We start from the raw sequence: 24836 nt of genomic DNA on the forward strand, positions 1-24836 counted from the left end.
CTCTGGCCTGTACCCCAGTTCTGTATGAACGAATAAAATAAAATCTTAAAAAAAAAAAAAAAAGACAATGTCTCTGCAAGTTTGGTAAGAAATACTTTAATAAGTAGAGAGCATTTGACTGGTTTAATATCAGAGGTCATAACTGGGAAGGACTGAACTTAAGATGCCAGGTCCTGAAAGTATAAAGAGCTTTCTGTGTGATATCAGACCAACTCATTCTGCCAGAATGCCTGGCACAGCATTCATATGCAGAATGGCCTGGGGAGTGTATGCCTATTGTACCTGAAGAAGAGGAACTGATTCAGCTAAGTAAAAATAAAAATGCCTCCAACACCTTAGAGCCAGCAGTTGAAGAATATTGTATTATGGCTATTTTTCTCAGTGTAAAACCACTAGAATGAAAGTCATCAATAACTCTACAACGAAGTTATCATTTTGATGCATTTCCTTTTGTTTATTTTTTTTGGGTGTGAACATAGATGTTTAACTTTTTGTAAATGGTGTCATAGGATTTATATTCTCTATAGTTTGCCTTTACACAATTATATAATAATCAACACTTTCACATGTCATTATGAATATTTCTACAATAAGATTTTTAATCATCTTTATTTTAGAAAGCTGTATGACTATACTCTAAGGTATTGTCCAATCAATCCTTCCCCTCCTCACCCCTCCAAATTTGGGTACATTTTTTTTACCTCTTTCTTTGCTGTGATGAAGCATAAGGATCTCTAACAAAGATAAGCATCCTTAGAGCTAAATATTTACACACATTCTGATTTTTTTGTTAGGGTAAATTCCTAGAGCTGGAATTCAGGATGATTGAACCACAGTCACTGTTATCTAACTTTTAGGCTCATTTTGAGGTCAGTAATATTCTACTCTGTCAACTGGTTGGGCAGCTCTCTATCAGGTTTCCAGAACAATAACCCATTGTCTGATTTATGTTAAGCAATGGGAGAATTTGAACATTTCTTGTTCTGAAATATTCATAGGTTTTTGTTTTCATCTTCTACCATTGCAAGCAGTTAAACACACAGCCTGGAGAAGTGGCATTTTTCTTTCAGAAAATGAATTGGTAATTTATTCAAATGAAGCTGGGTAGTTGTTTTAAATTATTACCTTATGCAAACCTCTAATGAAATGAAGTCAGTTTACATCTTTAAATAACCTTTAATATTTGTACAAGTAAATATCTCCATTTGACGATAATGGAAATTGTCAGAAATTTTCATTTTCTCACAGTTTAGCTCACTCACAATAGCTGTCAGACAGCCAAATGATATGACGCAGAGCACTGCTAATCGTTTCAGCAGAAGACAGTATTTCAAAGGTACAGGGAGGGAAGGAGATGCAGACACTAATGAAGTTTTATTATCAGAACATAGAATTAGGATTGTGACAAGAGACAATGGTGGCAGTGACATATAGTTAGACTGCTAAAACTTGGGAAGTCTCCTAGCTAGCTCTCAGGACAGAAATGTTGACAAGGATACACTGATGAATACCACTAAGTGGAAACACACCACGCTTCAATTTATCTGACTAGACTACAAAGAAGGCAAAAATCAAACACAACACAACAACAATAACAACAACAAAAAACAAAGCAAAACAAAAAGGAGGAATGAAAAAGCAGACCCAAGCCATCTGTGATCAGTAAAATAAGCAAGATGTGGGAGTGTATCAGTTGGATGTGGGAGTTGGCGTGCTTGGGTGTGTTTGGAAAATGAAGTAGGGAATACTGGCCCTAGTTGCTCATGATTCTATGAAGGATTCAGGGTTTGAAGTACAGTTTTATCAGGGCTTTGTAGTTTTCTGTGGGTGAGGGAAACAAAGAGACAAGAGTGGGAGAAGAAGGAGAGGAAGGTTCACCTTCATCCAAAATGGAGCCCAATGTCATCCAACTCAATAACAAGGTCACTTCGGAATAGTCCTTGTCATGTATTTTTCATTGATTATTTTTCATGTATTTTTTTGTGTTCTAAGTGCCAGGTGCTACTCTTCTAAACACTGGGAATATCGTGGTGAATAAGTCACATAAGGCCCTGTTTGCACAATTTGCATTAGGAGCATTAGAATGATAATATACCAATTAAGAAACTAGATCCAATAGTATGATACACTACACAAAGAATTATAACAAAGTGAGTAGCATGTCGAAGCTACTTCATATGGGGTGTGTAATGATTTTAAAATAAATGCTACAGGCCCTCCCTGGTGGCGCAGCGGGTTAAAGCACAGCACTGAGAATCTAAAGCCGCTTCTGCATGAGTTCGATTCCCACCTGCCCCAGAAGTGACCACATGGCGTGGCAGACCTCTCCTGACCCGCCCGCTGCTCCCCTCAGCAGTGTACTTCGTTGATCTGCCTGTTCTGCTCCCCACTCTGTCTCTGGTGAAGCCTCTCACCGCCCCTGAGCCTCTAGCCTGTACCCCAGTTCTGTATGAACAAATAAATAAATCTTTAAAAAAAAAAAAAGTGCTACATTCTTTGACACTTGTCTCATTAAGAGGTAGAGTCGATCCCTTCCCCAGCCCTTTGTGGCCTTTGTGACTGTCTGGAAGAACAGGAAGCAGAAGTGATACTCCATGAAGCTTCTGTGGATTTTCTTACACCACCCATTCTAAGCTTTTCTAGATGAATGATAGAAGTGGAGAGACTACTTGGCAGGGTCACAGGAAGGAAAGGAAGATACTTGAGCATCTTTTCAGGCCAGATGTCATAGGACATAATCTTACTCCCTCAGACTCCTGAACCAAATACATGATGATTTTTTTCACCATTGTTTTGGAGTGGTCTATTATCAGCAACAGAAAACTGGAAATGGTAGTCTAAGAGACTTCTTGGAAGAGGTAATATTTGAAGACCTCAATATCTTGAAGGAGCTATGGGAAGAAGAACAACAATCCAGTTAAAGGAACAGTGCAGACATGCTAAGGTAGAAATGGCTTTAGCAAAGTCAAGAGAAATAAAAAAGCCAGTGAGGCTAAAGCATATAATGCGAGGGAAACATCTTGTACATAAATGTTCATAGTAGCATTATAGATAATAGCACAAAAGTGCAAATAACTCAACTGTCCACCAACTGATGAGGGGATACGTAAAAAGTGATATGTCCATATGGTGGAATATTATTTGGCCATAAAAAATGAAGTTTAGTCATATGCAACAATATGGACAAACCATGAAAGCATTATGCCATGTAAAAGCTGATCTCAAAAGAGCCATATCCTATGATTACATTTATACAAATTATACATAATTGGCAAATCCTTTCTATTAAAATTTAAACATTTAAAAAAATTGAACTATCCAACATTTGATTATATAGCATTATATTCATTTCAGGTCAGAATAAGCAAGTCTCCAGTATCTAGAATTACTGCGAAGGAGAGCAAGGTTTCTTTTTGGGTGATGAATGTGTCCTGAAATTGATTGTGGTGATGGTTGCAAAATTCTGTGACTGAATGATCTGTCAATAATGACTCAATAAAGCACTGTTATAAAAATGATTTAAAAAAATCAAAACTGAAACCAAAGGGTCAGAAGCATCTAGAATAAAGAGCACAGATTCTGGAGCCTAAGCCAAAACCAAACTGACAGATTGGGGGAGGAGGGCAGGGCGTGCAGAAAAGAAATAGGTCTAGAATTAGTCCATGTGTTGATAGTTGTCTATTACCTGAGTGAGCAATCTCTTTACATGGAGGGATCAACACAGAAATGACCTGTCTGTGCAAGGATTAGCTTGGGGCTTGCTGCGGTGTGTGTGGTTGTTGCTGTACAGCCACAGAGAGCTGATCAAACTGGGGTGCCTACTTAAATAGGCCAGCAGCACACAAAACAGCAATTGCCTTCCTCTTGTCTCGATGCTTATTGAACATTCAGTAGATGATTTAAATAACCAGTGTTTCACAAATGGGGCAAATTTTCTCTTAAGCCAAACCATCTCATTCCTGGTGGTGGTGATGGTGAGGAGCACATTCAAATAATTTCCTCTGCCTACATTCAAAGCAAGTCACTTGGGACAATTTTGGAACCTATCCACCACAGAGCCAGATTTTTAGACCAAAACAAAGCAATTTACCACATAAAAGCAGTCATGGCAGGAATGAAATTAACTGTCATTGTTGTGCATTTTGGTGTAAAATATGTAGCATTCAACTTCCAGATTAAAATCTTGAATGCATATGAGTCGTGGTGACCCTCCTCCACCCTCTTTCTGATTAAATGACAGTAATAGTTAATAAAGTGGCTAATATTTACAAAGGAGATTTTGGTTGTACTAACTGCTCAATGGTATGATTTTTCTCATGTTAAAACAACAGACTTGCAAATTTAGCTAGAAGACTTTTGAACCCTGTCGATTGTTGGGGGAGGGGGGGAGGTGTTACTGTCAATCACAAAAATAAAGCATAACAAACACAAAAACCTGTATTTGAAAGTCTATGTATAATAGTAATCTTTTTAAATATTTCTAACCCTTGAGAGAGGCTGACTAGAAGAGAACAGAGATGTGACGGAGCTGTCAAATTGCTGTGTGTACTGTGGTAAATTGCTTAACTTCTCTGGTTTAGTCTCTGTGGCTCTCAAAGAAAGATAATTCTTGATCTGTTCTCCTAGATATGTTTATTACTGCTTGCCTCACCGAAGACCTAGCTAGCCTGTGATTTGCAATTTTAAATAGGGAGCATTTGGACAGACAGATGAACTTTTCCAGAAAAGCCAACTACGACACACAGTTGTTGGCAGTTGGTGATGCAAGGTGGAGCAAAGGCTGGCTGCCATGTTGGACCATGTTTGAAATAATAAAAGAAGTAAACTGGACAAGAAAGAGAGAAAGCTACAAGCAAGTATTCTTAGACAGAGACGAGGGAGACCAGATGGTCTCCAGAGGTGAAGCAGCCTCATATGTTATCTCTCTTGTTCTAGTTCATTTGAAGTCTGTGTGTCCTCGGACTCCTTGAGGTCTCTAAATGTCTATTCTGAGCTTCTCTTCACTTCTGATGAGCAAGTTTGTGCTTCTGTTTCTTGCAACAAAAAAAAAAAAAAAAGAAAAAAGAAAAGAAAGAAAGAAGGAAAAAAAAGAAAAAAAGGCAAGAAGTGTTTGGTATAGCTTTATTTTAAAGCATCTTCTGTGCTAACTTAAACTAGAATTAGATTAAGGATCAAATGACCTCCCCTGATTGAATACGGGCAGGAATCATGGCTTTTTAATATTTGTGTTACTAAAATATTTGCTCTATTGAACTGAAATTGGTAAAGTGTATGAAGATACTTTGAAAACTCCAAAGCACATACAAATGGAGAGCCTAAGGGATTATTAATAATATTCTTAAGATTTTATGAAGCTCCCATTAGTCATCTTTGCCTATCTGCCATAGTGAATAAAACCAAAAGATCACTAAAATATATAGAAATTAGGGGAAATTTCACTTCTTCAATTCCAGCGGCTTTAACTGCAGTCATTTTCTAGAATGAAAGGACAATTTGAGGGAACTTTCGTCAGCCAGCAAGGAAAGCAGTTCCCATCTGAAGCTGACCTTCAGGTCCCTGTGGAGAAAGGCACACCTGTGCTTTCCATCAATATTCTAGCATGAAGCTGCCAGGGTCTAGGCAGGGAGCAGCGTTTCCATCTCAGCTAAATTCCTGGTTTCTCTGCTGGAGATAAGCTTCCATGGGAAGGGAGGCTTGAGTTTATCAGCTTCCTTGGTTTCTGCTCAGTGTATGTGGCATGAAGATAATCCCCTGTTCTTGAAGAACCACTGTGGGGTGTGCTCCACTGTCTGGGTGATCTTTATTGCCCAGCTTCACCTGGGCACCCCACTTGGCCTGCATAACCACCACTCTATGTTAAAAATATGGGGGAGGGTGGAGAAAGAAGATACACCCATTCAAGGATGAACAAAACAGGGAGGGCCTGTCCTCTTCATCGTGTGGCCACCTACCTAATCCAAACTTGTAGCAGCTCTCATTCTGGAAGAGAAGACATTCTGGATGCAGCACTATTGCAAAAAGCACACCTATGTTCAAATCAGTGCCTGGTGGCCGAGGACCATCTTTGGTGCCTGGAAGCTCCTGCTGCACCCCACTCACCAACCTCCCCCCCCCCAACGTTTCCCCTTCCCCCCACCATAGTTTATCAGGAAGGGACCCTATTTTAAATTTCTGCAAACAACCTCTCCCCGTTCCTGACACAACCTTCTGGGTTTTAATTACTCCCGGAAAGTGAGAGCCATCCCAGGATCCTTCGGTGACATTTTCCAGTTTCCTGTCGTCTCCACTTATGGGAAACAAATGGGCTGGCTGGCCTCTCTCTAGATTGAGTTTTTCATGAAGTCATTACTTCTGTCACGGGGAGTATTTTCAAATTGAAAAATCTGAAACAATAAATGATGGTGAAGCAGTTAATAACTGTTAAGAAATCACATTTGGAAAATTGCATTTAAGCAATAACCTTTCTCCCTGTAATTAAATGACAGAAAGGTCCTGGTTTTAATTAAGTCAGCAATTTATAGTTATGAAGCTATACTTCACTATGCAGATTAGCAAATGATAGGTCACAGAACACCCTGAGTGCATTTTGAGTGGGCCTGATATGGTAATTACTCCACTGTTCAGCGGTGACCACATTGAACCGTATCTCTAGATGAAACAATTTTCTTTTCCTTGCTCCATGATGTATAACTAGGATGAATAAATGTACCACGAGCACTGCCTTGCGCATCTTTAAATTAAAATGGATTTTAAATGAGGGGGCATGAACGGAGGGAGCTTGTTTGAGAACAGCACCGGGACTGAATGGGCCTCTAGTCAATGACCGCCAGCGGAGAATATATCATTGTTTTACAGGGCTTTCTATCTCATGCCTGAGTGTTTGCTGCAGATTTATGGGGAAGTAAAATGCTAATGTTAGTGTATTTATAAACATATGATGGGGGTTTCATCTATAATTTATTTGCTGGCCCTACTCTCTGCCTCCTCGGAGAGAAAATGAAATGCTGTGTTGGACAGCCCAGAGGGTCATTAATACGGCTTTCACATTTTATTTAACTAACACCCCAGCTCATATTACACATTGATGATCACATTGTGAGATGTTTTTGGAAATGCATATTGTGTCTTGTCTCCTGGCTCACCCAGCCTGGGCTCTGCAGAGTTCTAGCAATCAGCAAATGGCTTCAAGGAGTCAGGTGGGAATCTGCTTAGTGGGTGAGCTTGTGTGTGTTGGGTTGGGGGTATATATGGATCTCAGGGGCTTTGGCAGGAAAGGAAAATCCAGCTTTAGAACCATCATTTTTCCCCCACTTCACTTTAGGCTTCACAAACACCTAAACCCTAGGGAATGACTTATTTCAAGTGCTTGTTTTCTTCTTCAAACCCCAAGGTTCTCTACCTCTCCTGGTGAGTGCACATCTCCACCCAAACACAGGAAGGAAAGAGGCTGCAGAAGACATTAGAGCATCAAAAAGCAAGCACACCTCTCACAACAGAGGGGCCTGAGGAAGGAAGATCCTCCTTCCAGCGGGTTCAGGTGGGTGAAGGTAATTCTCCAGGACAGGAACACTGGCTGTTCTTCCAAGCAAGTTTCATTCACTTTGCTGCCCCTCCTGCATAGGCAAGTAGAGAGGTGAGATGAATCAAATTTGATTTAAGCTGACCAATAAATCATGGAAAGTGTCACAACGATTAGTGATTCATTAACAGTGAATCCCTGTTCCAAAAAAGCAGAGACAAATAAGATTCTAAAGTCAAAACTTTCCTATTTAAAAACATTGGTTCTTCTGCTTTTTGGAAGAAAAAGTGACAGCGGTGCATCTCCCACTCATTCTACTTTGGGTGTTTTGGACTCCCAGAAGAATGGTCAATATTACTGGAATTCCTAGAAAAAACTTATCTTTACTATATTTTAAAAGAAAAAATACTATAACATTAAAAAAATCATGTTTGTTTAGTGCAAATATCAGTTACATGGTATTGGTTATCCCCAATCTTCCTGCTGGGGATACATTGGCCTTTGAGATATTTTTTGATTTCACACCTTCACCCAACACATGGAGGGAAACAGTGTTTTTAATATTTTGAGAGTGATTCGTGGTGTGACGCAGATCTTTCAGTTACTGCTGATCTGAACACTCCTTTTTCTTGAATTTTTCTGTTTTGTCTTCCATAAGCCTCAATGATACCATTTTGGCTTCCCTTTCCTGCTCTGTATCACCTTATTGGGCATCACCCCAATTTTTTTCTTACCCCAGGAAACTTCCGGCCCAGGTTTGGGAGGCAGCAAGTATGTCAGAAATGGTTACTCTTTATTTACAAAATAAAGTAAAACTGCATGTGTCCAGTTGGAGAGACATTTTTTAAAAATATTTATTTGTTTATGCATACAGAACTGCGGTACAGACCAGAGGTGCAGGGGCAGTGAGAGGAGAGAGTGGGGAGCAGAACAGGCTGCCTGACCAAGTACACTGCTGAGGGGAGCAGCAGGCAGGTCAGGAGAGGTCTGCTGAACCATGTGGGTCACCTCCAGGTTGGGGGATGGAACTTGCACTGAAGTGGCTGTGGCCAGCTTGCAGTGCTGCATCCTAACCCATTGCGCCACCAGGAAGGACCTGGAGAGAAATTTTTAGATGGAGGAAACTAGAGAAGTACTTCCTTTTCAACTTTTCTTTGCAATCTTTTCTTGAAAATTCTCCCACAATTGGGTCACTCAACATATAAGGAAGATGTTTATGGTTGAATTTCAAGTTAGTAGAGACATCCATACAAGGACTCCACTTCTTCCTCCTGAAGATGTGCTATGTTGTCAACCAGACTGAAACAGATTTCCTGCAAGCCAGGGAGTCTGGGAAGACGAGACGCCATCTGATTCTCTCATGCATGCGTCTTTGTAGGCTCTTAGCTTGTGCACCTACCATTTGACATGTGCTGTGATGAGCAGTTAGGGACATGAGAATGGATAAAACCAACCAAGTCCAGGAAATTTATCCCCTACTTTTCAGTCGGAGGTGGGTGTCAGAAACGAAATGAAAGAATTAGCAGAGGTAGAAGCAGGTCAAAATAGCATGATATCAAAGAAATTAAAAGCAAGCTTTAGTGTTAAATAATCTGAAATTAAACTCTGCGTTCAGCACTTATTGTGTGATTACTTTGGGAAAAGTCACTTAACCCTGCTTTGCTTCATCTTCCTCATCATTAAATCAGGGGCAGTAATAGTGTCTACTTCACAGAATTATTAGAAGACTGAATAAAGTTATATATACATATATATAATATATAAAATTCATGATGTACATGAATTAGTTAATACAACAATGTGCAAGTCATATGATAATAAAGGAAGCACCAGACACTGTATGAGAGCACAGAGACAAGACAGGCCTCTAACTCAACCTCGCATGATTACTGAAGGTTTCTCAGAGACCCTTATCTAACTTCAAATTAAATGTTCAAGTAATACATTCAGTTAAGGAGTGGTGGGCTAGGTCTTGATGGAGAAAGTGGGCAAACTTGAGTTTTGGATAAAGTGGGCAAACTTGAGTTTTTTACCCTAGGATTCTGATCTTGAGTCATCAATCATAAACCTAATTATCCCCTGTTGGCAATAAGTGAAATCAAAGCTAATTCTTAGGGAAGGAAAACAAAGTTCTTGGTATCGGTTGGTATAAAGAAACCACTATCAGCACCTCTCTTCATTACATCCCAATAGATGACCTCTCAATCCTCCTCGATGCTGAATCCATGATTCCATCAGGTGTGTAAGTTCTGAGGCTTCAAGTACACAAAGGGTCTCTCTTACTTGTGGAACAGCTGTAAAACAACTTCCTGTCCTGTGCATTGAGGTAGGAACTCTTCCAAAAGAGTTGCCAAGGCAAACAAAAGTTTAACTTCCTGATCTTGTTGAATACTCCAGTGAATTATCAAGTGGAAATGCATATAATTAAGGTGGGCGGAAGGCGGGAATTGAATTATGATAAAACTCATGCTTGCTGATGTGTTTGATGACAGAGGAGAAAATCATAAAGGGAAAGATGATGAATTTCTGCCTTTTCTCTGGGAATAACTGACTTAGAATCAATGTAATGAAAAATTGTTGAGTGAACGCAGAATGGCACAGGGGAAAGATACGGTTTTGATGGAAATATATTAGCTCGCAGCAGAGCTACACTTTCAATTTTGATCTCTGGGGGGAAAATACCACCACAGATGTATTATTTGGAGAACAACTGTGATCATACCACTTCCCTACCAAAAAGTTCTCAATGACTTTTTCCCCTTTCCTATAAAATAAAGTTCAAAGTCCTGGACACAACATTTAAGGACTGTTATCACAGACCCCAGTCTTCCTTGCCACCTACTCCACATAAAGTACAAGTATGGCCATGTGTACGCACGCACACACACACCCCTCAGTACACGCCAGACCAAACTTCATTCACACTTACATGTGCTCTGTGCAAGTATCTGGCTTGTGCCCCATGACTTGCTGCCAGTCTCCACTGGTCAATGTTCCAACCCACCTAAGGTCCAATTTGAATCATCCTTCCTTTTAGCTTTTCCCAAAGCTGTAAAGAATTTCCTCTCACTGACCCTAAAGGTTTTCTCTAGATGGTGATTAGCAATACTTATAGTACTTAATAATGCCTTATGCTACATTATTGATGCATTTTCCTTGTTATAAAATCTTTGAGAGCAGAAGGCATGTTGTATCTAGTTTTATGCAATTTGTGTGTCTGGTCTAGGGCGTTGTGTAATATTGATGTTAAAAATTAATTCCTCTTTTTGCTTTGACTGTCAGGAAGCTCAGAACTCAATTTTCAGGCTCTATTAGAGTATCCCTTCATTTAGTTTTTCTGTTATGATTCTCCATCTTCCTTACTTGCCTCTTATACTTGCATACATCTTTTGTAAGTCTTTTTTATTTTAAATTATTACTTCAGAAGTATACAGGCAGAAATAAAAGCAACACAGGTTGAAATGAACTCAAATTGTTTACAAAGTCAAAAGTAGACTTGTTTTCAGATATTAACATTGACAAGGGGCCAACTGGGAAGACAGAAATAAACAGAAAACAATAAAATAATTACATTTCTGTTAAGATTTAGAGTCCTTCAGAATTACATTGTTTGCCCTTTCCAGAAATTCTGGAATGTATGAGATAAGACACTTCATTGGCTTTCATCTAATCCATTTAGCATCAACTAAGGCAGAATGAAGATCAGAGAGGTTAAGCTTCTTACTCAAGGTCATACGGTCTTTGAAAAGCAGAGCTAAGTATAGCTCTTTTAAAGATCTTTTTTCAAGACTCTTACTGTGATCACTAATCTACAGGGGATGAATTCTGGCTAAAGACACTCCATGGCAGGGCCTGGATGGCTAGAGTGGAGAGTTGAAGGAGTGGAGTGGCTATTCACTTTTAAACTTGTTATGATACCCGGCTTCCTCCTTTTTCCGGCCACTTCTAGCCTGTGTAAAGAACCAATGTCCTTGCTTGTAGTTCAAAGTTCAATTGTCATTGAGGATAATTTATCAAGATACTTTTGGCGAAGGCAAAAGAAAGTTCAACTCAAACTACCCAGAAAGGCAAAGCCGTTGATTGGTCCTGTAAGTAGAAGGTTAAGAGTTAGAAGGATTTCACAGAGATTTCATCCAGTGACCTCTCCTGTTGCTCTCTGGCTCCCATTCTCCTCCATATTTTTCCCTTATCCCTGGGTCAGTGACAGGATGGTCCCAAGGGAAATCCTTAGCACATCTTCCTTGCGTTGCATTTTTCCAAATTGGATTATATAATCATTCCTGACCCAATGGCTTGCAAGAGGATGGACTTAAGCTCTGCCAATCAGGCCCACCTGGGAGTGGGTTTGATTTACCCTGAGTTAAAGGGGTAGCAGGCAAATGGGGACAAGGGTGAGTGGAGATGGGGAAAAGTCTTACCTGATCAACCTAGGAGCACTGAGTTCTGTTAAGGCTCTTTTCTAAATTAACACACCCTGGGCCTATGCCTGAAGCATTTTCTCTAGCTGCAGCCCTTCTTCCATTTATCTTCTTTCCATTCTTCTCTCCTACTTCTTCTCCCTCACACTTTATCAGTTTTTTTCTTATTTTGTTCTTTTCATTCAGTCATCAACCATCCCTTGAGCCAAGTCCTCTCCCAGAAACCACAGGTACATAGATAGTCACGCCCCCATGTCTTCCAGGTGGGGAGCTCCCCACTGACATATAGGGCCACTGTTCTATGATTCAGGTGTCCTGTAGAGGTGATCCACAGAGGGGAGGATGCAGATGGTTCTTCTGTTGGGCAGAGTTATGGCACTAATCAGGAAGTTTGTTTCATTTAAAGGAGAGAGCAGTGAGGCAAGGAAGACTGATTTTTGTCCACCCAGAACCGAAATACCACATTAAAATGCCTCCTAGCACCGAGAGATTTGTCCATTAAATTTAATTAAGCTTTCTTTAGAAACACACGTCTTCGGAGATCTATTACGCCGCCCAGGGGACAAAGCACTTGCCTTTGCCAGCCTTTGCCTTGCTCTTTGCATTGTTCTTTCTGATCAGAAAGCTCCCGTGCCTCTATTGTTTAGCAGAATGTTCATATTTAGTGGCCAAAACAGGCATGTGAATTGTGGAAATTCTTCCTTATAAACCTCGCGCCATTTGTGGCTTCCAAGGCCTTGTTAGTGAGAGCTCCGCAATGCAGGAGCTTTGTTTTCCCTTAAATTGGAGTGTCTTTAACAGGGACTTGTATTGTTTCAAGGACAGCTTCTCTGGGTTTCTGAGATTCTTGTTTCTCGGAAGCAGCTCAGACATTCTGGAAGCTGTGGGTCTTTGAAAGGGACCAGCTGGGAGAGACATGTGCCCATGCCGGCTTCAAGAGTGGGTGTGAATTCCATAGTTTGAAAAAAGAGCAATTCTGTCTGTTGGGGTGTCTGTGCCAAAGCTTAGCCTGGCAAGTTTCTTGATATTAGAACCCTGGCATATTGTGGGGGAAATATTTTATTGTTTTCCAGTCTTCAGGGCTTGTTTACCCACCTGTACTTAGAGCGCTACTACTAGGAGTTGCCTCTGATAGATAGCCCAATTGACAGTATAACAGACATGAACATACACACACCTCAAAATCACAGTGCAGAAAGTTGTTTACAACAGCCATTTACCCAAAGGTATTTCCAGATTGTTAATAGGCATTACAGGAGCAGGCTCTTTGGTCAAATGTGCCTAAGGATTATTGAATTAAACAGAAATAAACAAGGTTATAGCAGGATCTCTTGCAGTCTTTAATGTGCTACTGTGTTTTGTGAAGGAGTGGGGGTATGAGAGGAGATCTACAGTAAGTGTGATTTCCTAGGTAATTTGCTTACAGAATCATGGGTCTTGAAATATCACCTGGAGTTAGTCTTCAAGGGCCCTTTGTCCTTTATTAACATACGAAGCCTTCTTGATTCCTGCTCATTTTTCTTTCTACAAGGAGAATACTATTTTCAGTATTCCTCTGTAGCTTTTGCAGGGTGGGTTCTGGGTGCCTCCTCAACAGTAGGGCAGGATCCGGGTTGATTTAGATTAGTAGTTGCAGCCCCACCGCTCCACGATTCTCTCTTCTCTGTCCCCTTCTGCACACCTGTGCCATCTTTGGCATATTGAAGTAGCTGCATTCGTTCCTGGCCTTGTGTGCAAGGCTATGCACGACCAGAGACTGGGTTTTCTGTGTTCTTTTTCCTAGAAAACACCACCAACTTCCCTACATCATTTATTGGCTCAAATGAGAATTCATGTTGCTACTCCAACTAATTTCTGACTGAGTTAGACATGTGTTCCTTAACCAGAGGAGAGAGGGACCCCTTGTTGACGGGCTTGAACTATTCAGAGTCAATCCTGGAGCGAGAATCACTTCCCAGTTATTCACTACACAAACTGGGGAGGGGAGAATTGGGGTTCAAGAGATCACCAAAGAGATCCCACATGAGCTTTCAATTTTACTTTGTTAAGAATTTAAGAATTTACTCCCCCTCTGTTGGGTCCTTTGCCTGGACAGACCTCCCCACCTCCCCCACAGAATCACATGCACACTGTTGTGTGGAAACAAAGAATGAGCCATGGGTGCTGGAACAGAAAAACAGGAGGCAGGAAGTATTCCTGCCTTGTGTTTGCTACCTTGTGTTCTTTGGTCCCCTGTTATTGATGCACTTGCTGAGAGCTTCCGCCTACCCCCAGCCCCAGGCTCCATGCTGAAGGGTATAAATAGGGAAGGAGAGAAGAATAAGGTATGCCTTTGCTTGCTGGCCAAGAAGTGTGTGTTTTAATCCTGACATCCTTTGCTCAGACCATCGTGCTGGCGCGGCACCCCTCTAAATTTTTGCATGAACTGATATTCATGCAACATCGTTAACCTCATCCCCAGCATCTATAAATTATTCCTATTGCTAAAAATGTATTACATCATAATTTTATCATCAATAACTCACCAAAATTGTATCAAAGTTATTTTGTTCATCTATTGGTTAACAAAAGAAAACATGAATTTAGTAAAAAATAATATGCATGTCTGTGACAAGTTATAGTTTATTTCTTGCCAACAGATTTTTTTCCCCCTGAAATGAACTCATTTATGAAAGAATTTTGCTGCTTTGGTGAAAAACTATCCAAGGCTTATAATATCTAAATGTCAGAGAACAAGGGGACACATGCATCTTGATTGCTGCAGCAATTTGTACAAACCAAGGAGAAAAATTACTGATGGGCCAGATACTGCAGGTGAATAAGTAAGTGTTAGGTACACAAAAGGCTGTCAGAGGGGTACTGGCTTTCCATGAGTTGATAATGACTTCACTTCCTGATTCAGGTAGCCCAGGAATTAGAAAATGGAGCCAGCCAGAGATAGAGCCAGAGATTCTACCATTAGCTTGCCTGTGTCTTTACAGGCACAATAAACTTCCTCTGCAGGTTTGTGAAGATAAATGGTGATATGTGCAGCTTAGTAAGTATTTGGAACACAATTGGTACATAAACAAATAGCAGCTACTAATAAAATGCCCACGGCATTGTAGAGGTTACTAGAGGCACCCAGAAGTGGGTGCAAATCTGGGTTTGCTTGGATCAATTAGCTCTTGGTGGGCTCAAAGCCAAAGACTTGAATTGGGGACCTCTCTCCTGTCACCAGTGGTGTACCCAGATCAGTAAGTGTTTTGAGCCTTAATTTCTCATGTAGATTCATGAAATAGATCAAAATTTTATGTTAAACAAAGCTATTTTTATGAAAAATGAGAACTAAGGCTGAAATAGAAATGTCTTTGTTGTGTTATAATCTTGAAGTTCTGGGTATTGTGTTGTTGTTAGGTTTTGTTTTTTATCCCCCCCCCCCATGGTTCTTCAGTTGATGGAGTGGAAGCATGTGGAAAATTCCCTTTCATTTGATACTTCTTTAAAAAAAAATCAAGTATTCTAATTTTTTTGGAAAATGTGCAGTACATTGTAAAAATAAACTTAAGTAATAAAAAGAAAGTGAAAAGTCCCTCCAAATTCCCTCCAAGATTGACTCATGTCACACTTCTAAAACTTTTAAGTGCATGTGAACAGAATGAAATTGTACATATTTTAGTATAAATGGGGAAATAATCTATATATTATATGAGAAGGGGAGAGAGAGGCAGAGATAGAGACACAGAGTGAGAAGCAAACATTTTATCAAGTACTTTTTTCCTCAATGAAGAAAGACGAGCCTAATTAAACAAAAAATTTATTAAGATGACATTGGTTTAACACTGTATATGATTTAGGAGGACAGGTTTATACCTCCTAACTTTTTTCAAATAGTGATAGAATATTTAATCTCTTAGATTTCAGTTGTTGTCAACCTTTCATCATGAAAAAGCAGAGGAATGAACAGTTCTTCTATACACAACTTTGTGCATTTATTTGCTGATCTTGAGCTTACATACCTCATCAAATTCTCGGAAATGTAAAGTAAATCTTTGACACCAATATAGCAAGGGTCAGACAGATGGTAGACAGATTACCAAATCCTATGTGGGAAAAACAAATCGGGCTTCTTGAGTTTTAGATGAACTTTCACCAACCTTTGTATCTTGTTCAAGAAACCGTCTTGGGGTGCAAGAGATGATCCTGCCCAATATACTGTGGTTCCCATAGTTCTGATAGATTGTGGAAGTGACTGTCACTTGGATCATTTCCAGAATTACCCAATCAATTCTCCTCCATGGGGTTCAGTCCTGTAGCTGTGTCAATGTGGACTTGAATAGGCAAAACTTTGTTTTTCAGAAGCTGCATGAAATTACGAAACAAGTCTATTGCAGAGATATTGGTGTTTGCTCTTCTTTTATGTAAGATGTTAATACATTTTGAGTCTTTCTATCTATATATCTATTTACCTACCTACCTACCTATCCATATACACACAAACATACACACTCCCCACCTTTTTTCCTGAGCTTTCAGATATTTCAGAAATATCATGGGTCAATGAAAACATATTTACCCAAGTCAAAAAATACTCTCAAAGGCACCATTTTTTTTTTTTATTGATAAAGGACTTTCTATGATATTCCCTTTAAGAGCAAAGTCTCAGTTCTCACTATGTACTATACAAACATATTATTTCCTTCTGGTACATTAATTTTTGGATTCCTTTAGGGGACAAAACATCACCAAAATAGTGGTTTGGCTATAACTCCCTTGACATCTATCCAAACCTCCCAATAATAAGGATGTAATTGCTTTCAAGCTCTCACCACTGAGATTTTTCTGGCCACTTCTCCCATAAGTAAAAAAGTTAGCATTTATATTTCCGTGGTAATACAAACCGCAACTTATCATAATATTTACCAAATTGTGATAAGATAAAAGCCCACTTTGGGGGACTTCGAGAATAATATTTAGCACAGTCAATTAGGGAGTAGTGAGTCTTGCCAGACGTTTACTGCTTGAGAGTGCTCATGGGATTTCAGCTTCTTCCCTTGTTCCAACTTCCAAGTTCTTCCATGCTTGGCTTCTGTAGTTAGTGCCTAAAACATTGCTTAAGGTGAATAGAAAGCTTGGAGTGAGTTTGTGGTATTGCTTTGGGCTTTTCTTTGTTCTTTCTTATGCTTTCCTGTCTGTGTCTCCAGAAAAGTGAACTCCTTCTCTGAGAGGCTCTTGTTGTGGACTATTTTCCAGAATGGGTAACTTACACTTCTAGTGCAGGAGAGAATGTTCTATGGGGCCTAGTGTCTATGCATTAAGGAATCTTTAATCACAGAGTATGAAAGTTACTAGGTTTCTAATCTCTAAAGTCTTCTGATTATCTAGAAGAAAGCCTCCATTTGTATTGACTGCCTGTGAACTCAGACAACTTCCCTTTTGGAACAGAGAGAATGTAGGCTTCAGGCTCTGTCCTTAAAGTCAAAGAGAATTGATTAACTTGGACTTCTGTTTATTTTAGCAGTTAGCTTCCATGGATCATACACAAATGCTACTGATTTCTATTTGTGGTAATGACACCATTTCCTTTGACAGTACATAGAAGTGAGATAGTACATAGAACGGACTTTCAAAAAGTCAGTCATTTAAAAAATATTAAAAATAATAATAATAAGGCTAGAGGGACACAGATATGAAAAAACCCATAAGAGAGGGACAAGAATCACCAGATTTAGAGAGACTGGGGGAAAATTCTGGAAGCACCCCAGCTGTGCCCAATTTCCCTTATCACCTCTTGTGTACTTTGCTTCTGCCTTGTTAGTCTCCCTGAAGTTTCCAGAAGATGCGATAACAGCTCTGAGTGGCCACGTACCCCCATGCCTCCGGTCTCCCCAACTTCTGGTGATTCCTGCTTGTCCCAACTGAACTGTCTCTGAAATAATATGCTTTCCTGACCCTCCCCCCACACCCCTATGTTCAGAGCCCAGTTGGTTTCCTCCTCCAGGCACAGCTCACTCCATTGTCATTGCAGATTGATGTGACCTTCCCTCCTTGAGCTCCTCAAGAGCAAGAACTGGGTCTGAAGTCTCTGTTCTCCCCATTGGCTCCCTGGTGCTGGCAGACAGGACTATAGCACATGGTGCCTACCATGTAGAGGTGTGGCACTTCGTTGGAACCCCATGCATGTTTGAGAGTGAAGAAGTGAGTGTAAATAAGTGAAAAAGGAACTTGTGAGTCCTCAGAGTCTCAGCTTTATGGCTCTATCACTGATAGTTCGGATCCCTCCACATTTGGCTGCGTAAAGGATGATTTCCTGTAAGTACTTGGGGAACAGCTAAAGTTGGGAGAGGACCTACCTAGATAGCAACACCTCCTGGTTAGGTCACCACTAGCTGGGTGTGGGGTTACTCTGCAGCTACTACCGCCTGGGGAGACCTGGCCTTGGGAGCCAGGAAAACAGAACCAGCCTCAGCCCAGGAGCAGGCCAGGTAAAACTAAGTCCAGGCCCCTTCCTTTTGTTATGCATACCATCTCATTAATAAACAAACTGAAGAACAGGAGAGGAAGGAGGAAAGGATAGAAAGGGCTGTCTGGAGACACTGGCCTTAAGGCTGCATTAGATTTCCTTCTGGATTTTTTTTGCTGCTAAAAATTGTTACATTTATACATCAAATATGGATTTTTTTCATATATTTATAAAATGTCAATTTTTTTCATCAGTTATCATACTATCATAAAGGATAGTTTGTATTGCCTTAGTTAAACAAATGTCGTTGCCATGCATACAGAGAATGGAAATAGAGAAAAGAAGAAAATTCCTCTCAAATTCCCCGTGGTGTTCAAATTTTAATGGACATTTTTCTAGTGCCCCACTCCCTCCTCCTTTGTTCCTACCCCCTCCCCCACCTCTCAACTACCACAGTAGTTACCATTGGCTGAGTGCTTGTCTTATGCTAGGACGTGCAGATCTGCTTAACTGACATTTTCTTGCTAAATCCTTACAGCCCAGCCAGCGGTGTTACACACACTACCTGCTGATGTAGGTAGGTGGTCTAACCCCTCCCCCAACCCACCTTGTGTTTTGATTGCTTTATGCCAGCCCAGGTGATATAGTATGTGACAGCTGTCCTCAGCCCCAGCTATGGGTCAGAATCAACTGTGGGATCTGAACAAAATCACAGAGGTGGGCCTCTACCTCTAGATCTTCCACAGGTGCTTTCGAAGCTCCCCAGGTGACTCACCTGTGTGAAATGCAATGCTCCTTAGTTTGTTTGGCTACTTCTGGAATAATTTGGAAATGTAGTGCTTGAAAACTGGACTCAAGTGCCCATCAGTCTGTTCAGACATAAACACAAAACAGTGAGTGGCTGCTGTATGAAGATGATTACCATGTCCACAAACCTTTCACACCCTAAAGTGAAAACAAACATCCAACCTTTTCATGTGACCCCTGATGAGCACAGGTGGGCCTGAAGATGATATTCAGGGCTCCTAAATGTGAGCACCTTGAACCTTGGACATGCACAACGTATTTCAGGTCACTGGTTTATGTATGCCTCAGTGAGTACTTAATTTCCTTTTTCAGACCTCAGTAATTTCTAGCAGAGTATATAGAGTTCATGACAAACACATCTGGATTTGGGGTTGCAGATCTGAACTATTTGCAGGCCAATATGTTGGGAACAGATGTTGAATTGGCAGCCAGAGATGATGGGGTGATCTGCGTTGAGGCCCCCCACATCTGGTCCATGTTTGCAACAACACAGTCTTCCCTGCTGATTTCAGCTGCTCCCCAAACCTGGGTGCTTCTTCACCTGCCCAGAGGTATCTTGTAGCCCTCTCCTTCACTAAAAGGAGCACCTAAAATCTTGGCATTGCTGCAACTTATGTAGAAAATGCCAAGAAGGTGAAAAACAGCTGCTTCTTTAAGGTGGTGAATGTTACCCATCCGAATGGGCACAAGCTAGACTTGTCATTAGCCCAGAAAGGAGTTCTGGAGGCCCACGGGGAGGCAGGCTGTCCTTCCTCAGCGGGACATAGCAGATGGATGGGAGGTCTGGAGTGGGGCAGAACTGGGTCTGAATAAAGATTCTACCACTTTTTATCCATTTGACCTTTCTTAAATGAGATGCCTCTCTGAGATGCTGTTTTTTCCTCTGTAAAGTGGAGAAGCTACTCAACAGAGTGTTTGCAAAGTTAGATAAGGAGCTGGCACACATGGCAGAGCTCATGTCCCCCCTTTCTTTTCAGGTAAGTGATTCTAGACTTCAGTTGGTTATAGGAGACCCACGTGCTGTGACCACACTAATAATTTAACAGAATTAAATTCAACAGCATCTCGGGGACTTCCTATATGCCAGGCACTGTGGTGCTCACTGTTCTATATACTTATCCACCTCTGAGCCATCTCTCATGCTGTTCCCTCTGCATGGAAACATTAGCCCCTCTATTTCCTCCTCCAACCAGCTCAGTTGTCACCTTCTCACTTTGATTCTCCTGTCTGCATGTTGTGTCTCCCCTTCTATTTTAATCACCAGAGGTTCTCAAGTGTTAATCCATGTAAGATAGAGATAACCACCATGCTTCTATCAGAGTTGTTTGTGAGGGTCAGATGAAATATGTATAAAATATTTGCATGGGGTTACACAATTAGCGGATGCATAATAAAGTTTGACTAATATAAATACAATGCAAATGTACAATAAATAATTTCATATCAAAGAATAAAATAACGTGACAAATTTTGACAATAGTGAGAGGAGGAGGGAGCTGCAATGGAAAAGAGCTGGATTACAAACCCCAAATAGATTCCCGAACATCAGCTTCTTCTGGAAATGTGACTACACTACTTAGAGTTAATGAGTTTCTAGAATAAAATTCTATGTGAGGGAAAAAGTTTCAGGTGCCAAGTTCTATCCACACCAATTCTCATGCATTGTAACCCTTGGCAAATCATCTTCACCCAGGAGTTCTGACTCTGGCTCAGCTTTCTAGCATGGTACCAGTTAATTATGGTAATAGGATAAGGCATTGTTGGGCAGCTGGGAGCTACTGGACAAGAATGGGCAGCAGGATTTGGCGAAGAGACTTCTGATAAGCTAATAAATGGCACTGGAGAATCTGTGAGGAAGTCTGTGTCCAATGCAGTATAACTAGTGGATGGTGGGAAGGGTGGGGGGCAGTTCACAGGAAGACAGAAGATACTGGAATAACTGTGTCATGGAATAAAGGGCCACTCCCGTGTGAGAACATGAGGAAGAGAACTGGTGGGTTGGGAGAATACCATGGATGAAGACAGAGCCAGTGGAATACAATGCAGTGATGCGGGGTTCTGTCAAGGCCAAAAGATACCCACAAGTGTGGCAGCACCAGGCAGCCAACGCGAGTACCTCTCCTGCCCTGGATACAGCATCTCAGCCACCAGGGAAAGGGAGTCCCCCACCCTCACCACCAAAGCTGTCCAGTCAGAGTCTATCCAGGAACTTCCTCTGGAGACCCTGGAAGATGTATACAGGTCTTAGGCCCAGAGTTCCCTAACTTTCAAATGTCAAACATCATTCATTCTTTCTGTTCTTGACATTGGCCACATTTTTGTGGCTAGCACATGGTTTGGGTTAGAAAAACTTGGGGTGAAGTAGCCTTGCTGCTCCCTTGCTCTGTTACTTTGGACAAATAACTTCACCCCTCTGAGTTTCAGTTCTTCAGCTGTAAAAGGTGATCATGAAAATGTCTGCAAATTTGTTAGGAGCTAGGAAGAAAATGTGGAAACTGTGAATTCTCTGTTTTGAGATGCAAACTAATTAGGCTCTAGTTCAAAGACTGTTGAGGGGCTTAGTTCATAAAAGATTAACATTCATTTTCCTGCGCTGTGTTGCAGAATTCAGCTGGAAAAATTCCAAGAGAAGTTGTGTGGAAGCTGTGTGATAGAATGGGGTGAGAGAGGTGGTAGATGGAGAGATAAGGTCTGTTTCGTCAGTTAGCAATCAGTGAACTAAAGTTATTGCATTTCATTCTCCCAACTATGCTGTAATTCTACACTCATTTTCTAGATGAGAAAATGATGGCTCAGAGAGGTTAAGTAATTTGTCCTAGGTCACACTCTTGAAAAGTGGCCAGGTTGGGATTTGAACTCATGTCTCTTGTACCCTGCCTGCAACACTCCCTGCTTCTCACATCTTGCATCTGTTGGGTTGTTGCTGAACACAGTCAATGTTTGCCGCTCTGCTGGGCACAAAGGAATCTTCCAAGGAATCTTCCAGACTTCCTGAAACTTGCTCTGAGAACCTGCTTCTTGCTCTTTCTCTTCTCATTTATTCACAGACTCCCAGATGGTTTGGAAGTGGCCAGGTGGCCAAGAATTTCAGTTAGCGTAAACTTCATTTGCTTTGCACCTAAGATGATTGTGCATTTCCCAGTTCAAGCCAGGACCCTAATGCACAAGAACAGTTGAGTGTGGCCTGGGTGGCCCCTTTCTTTCTCTGAGTCCGTCCCAGCAGAGAGCCTGACGGTGTTGTTATGTGTCCTTATTCGTTAAAGATTCTCTGTATTGAGATGCAACCTAATTAGGGTTGAACTCAAAGCCTGTTCGTTTGGGGGCTTAGTTCATAAAAGATTAATGTTCATTTTCCTTTGGTTTTGTTGCAGAATTCAGCTGGAAAAAGTCCAGGGTGCATTTCATCCAAGAGATGTAGCACTTAGGTTGTTTGTGAAAATCCCTTTTCCCTCATGTTAATACCTTGTTTTTTTATGTCCTTCTCTCCCCACCCCCTGCTGCCTTTGTATTTTCGTTTCTGATGGTGTATAAGCCACATAAATGGATTCTGTACTCAGATAATCTATTAGAGCTATTATTCAAAGGAACATACTTACCAACAGATATAATTTAAAAAACAGGTGGCAAATAGAACAGAGTGCATTTGGAAAGTATTTATCCACTATGTTGCTCCATCACTCAACAAACGTTAACTGAAATATTGTAACACACCAGACACTGAGCGTTCACATTGTTTTTTCAAAACAAAATCTATTTTTGTTAGAAAATTTCTGCTTAAAAAAAAATTTTTGCTTTATCTTTTAATGAGGTAATGGTGATGTATTTTTTCATTTAATGTTTTTTTGTGAGTTACTTGATCAGTTTAATCCCATCTTTAGAGTACTTTATTAAATAAATTCTTATTATACATAAGCATGTAGCTTCTGTTAGTACTTCTGTTGAAAGAAATACAGATTTGCTTAAACACATGTGTACTGTATTTTCTAAAACAAAAGTCCTCTATGCTAAAGGTAAAAATAGGATTTTTCCATTCTTTCCCTTCTATCCTTCAAAAATAAGGTTTGAGTAAATTTTAGAATTAAAATTTACTTCAAAATCCAGCTTCCAAAGATTTCAATTGTTAATGGATGATATATATTCTCCTGGACTTATTCTGAATCAATAAACTGTCATAAAGTGTAACTTTATTTCAGAAATGGAAAACAAACATTACTTCTGCCCTGTACCCTGTATTGTTTACTCACTGGTTTACCCTGTTGTGCTGCTTTTTCCACATTAACCCATGGGGGGAAGGGGGCTTCCTTGTTTGGATGGCTGCATAGTATTCCACTCTGTAGCATCAAGTATTCCAGCAGCTCTTGCTCCTCTATTTTGCTATCTTACAAGTAATAGTTCATGGTAGTCAAGTTTGGACATTTCTACAAGTATTTCTGTGCATACATTCCTGGAAATAGAATGAACTGAATCAAAGTAATGAATGACCCTTTATTGGGGCTCCTTTTTCTCTTGTATAAAATGTCAAGAACCTTCACATACTGAAATGTTCTCTACTTCTTCCTTCCCCTCACACACTCTTTAATTTCATGCCTCTCAAAATAGTTTTAAAGCAAGTCCAAAATGGTTACAGGTGTTTGGGGGAATGGTGCTTTAATTTTGAGAGGAAGAAAGTGTATGGCATATCTAAATCTTTTTTCTTTAGAGCAGCTCTGGCTGTCTGTGAACAAACAAAAATAGCTTCTTTCTTCCCTTGAGTCAAGGTCCTCACGAATTCTCCCTGAGGCAATTGTTTCTCCTGAAGAGACAAAGCGCAGGTTGACTTGCCTTTTTGTTACACAGGTGACCTGACTGGCAGACGACAATAGCCATGAACATTTGTGAAGGAGGATTTAAGTTGAATAAGTGGCCACATTTTTGAAAGCAATAGTGGCAATTTGATAGATTTTCTAAAACCTGGCAAAGTAAAATTATCATCACAGGATACGGTGGTATAGTGGGATCGGGTGAGTTAGTTATTTCTGTGTTGCTTAAACTTAGGAATAAAATAGTTCTATTCCAAGTTCTACAATTGCAACTATTTATTAACACACTCGGAGTACTCTCGGAGTCTTTGAAGTTTTTCTCTTTGTGAAAACTGAAAACTGACAGCTGAATAGGTCGTAGAAATACAAATCATTTATGTGGGTATCTCTTAAAGTTTTTACTTCTGTTTTCTTGGCCGACATTCATAAGGAACACCTGTGTTAACCTAGCGAAAACTCCTTCGAAGGGCTTTTCTGGGAGGTTAACTCTGGCTCCGGGCTGATTTTACTAACTCTCTCCAACAGAGGGCAGTACATTTCTCTCACCGACCTGCTCGAATTTGAGAAATATTCAGTAAAAACAGATGATTCTCAGAACCTAAGCATCCTTTTTCTTATTAACAGCATTTCTGGCACCCTTCTGCGAACAAGACACTAGTGAACATTACAAACATGTAAGGGTTCCTTACATGAGAAAGTGAGAAAGAGTGGACGCGCTTAGTTTCAAAGCTATGAAGAGAGTAAAACATTCCCCTCAATGTCCTTCTAAAGGACTTTAAGCAACTTTACAGAGTTGGCCCTTTTTATTGCTCTGGCTTTTTTAGCTTTTGGATTTTGTGGGGGTGGGGGGT

General features: G+C 40.5%; 1 protein-coding gene across 1 annotated transcript in view; it reads right to left on the reverse strand.

Moving 5' to 3' along the window:
* RCN1 (reticulocalbin 1, EF-hand calcium binding domain) overlaps positions 1 to 24836 on the reverse strand; it is a 73085-nt gene that overhangs the window by 47835 nt on the left and 414 nt on the right. The window lies entirely within an intron of this gene.

The sequence above is a fragment of the Condylura cristata genome, unplaced genomic scaffold (assembly GCF_000260355.1).
Source record: "Condylura cristata isolate star-nosed mole 26May11 unplaced genomic scaffold, ConCri1.0 scaffold00015, whole genome shotgun sequence".
In the NCBI taxonomy this organism is placed as follows: Eukaryota; Metazoa; Chordata; class Mammalia; order Eulipotyphla; family Talpidae; genus Condylura; species Condylura cristata.